Source organism: Lipotes vexillifer, unplaced genomic scaffold, assembly GCF_000442215.2.
Source record: "Lipotes vexillifer unplaced genomic scaffold, Lipotes_vexillifer_v1.1 scaffold831, whole genome shotgun sequence".
Lineage (NCBI taxonomy): Eukaryota > Metazoa > Chordata > Mammalia > Artiodactyla > Lipotidae > Lipotes > Lipotes vexillifer.
This window is the reverse complement of record NW_006791661.1, coordinates 77,564-78,268: the sequence shown is the minus strand read 5'-3', so window position 1 is coordinate 78,268 and position 705 is coordinate 77,564.

The window sequence follows — 705 nt, the reverse complement described above, 5'->3', positions numbered from 1 at the left end:
CCAAAAAAAAAAAAAAAAAAAAAAAAAAAAAGCTTGTATATGTAAACCTTTACAGTTGTTTCAAAGCTTCTTTTCTGCTCCTAAAATAATTCTCCATTAACTTCAATTCATTGTATACTTTTTGCCCATCTCAAAGCTTAAAACAAAGAAAGTGAGCCCATTTTACGCATTCGTTTGTTTGCTTATTTATTTTGTGAACGGTTATAGGAAATAGAAGTAATAGATTGATTTTATAATATATGCATTTTTATGTACATCACATTGGTTTGCACAGGGCACAAGACTTAATAACAATAGTAGTCAATGGTTATAGCTTGTAAGTGCCTTATCTCTCATACAAAGTTTCTAAAGAGGATAGAACAAGTAGGATCACTAACTTACAAGTGAGGAGACCAAGACCTGGAGTTTTTAAGTGAGTTGCACAGTGACTGCCTGGAAAATACCCCTGCTGAGACTGGAACCCAGGTCTCTGATGTGATCATCACCATTGTGTAGACTGAACAGCCAGACTCTCAGCTCCACGTCTTACTAGTCACGTGACCTGGGTGAGCCACGTCACCTCTCTGTGCTTCAGGTGCCTCGTCTGTAACACGAGGGAAATAAAAGTGTCCCCATGGGCCTTAAATGAGCATCTGGAACACAGCTCTGAAAACGTATTCTCTTATTATACCTGCCCAGAATGCTTCTCACTACATCATATTACCT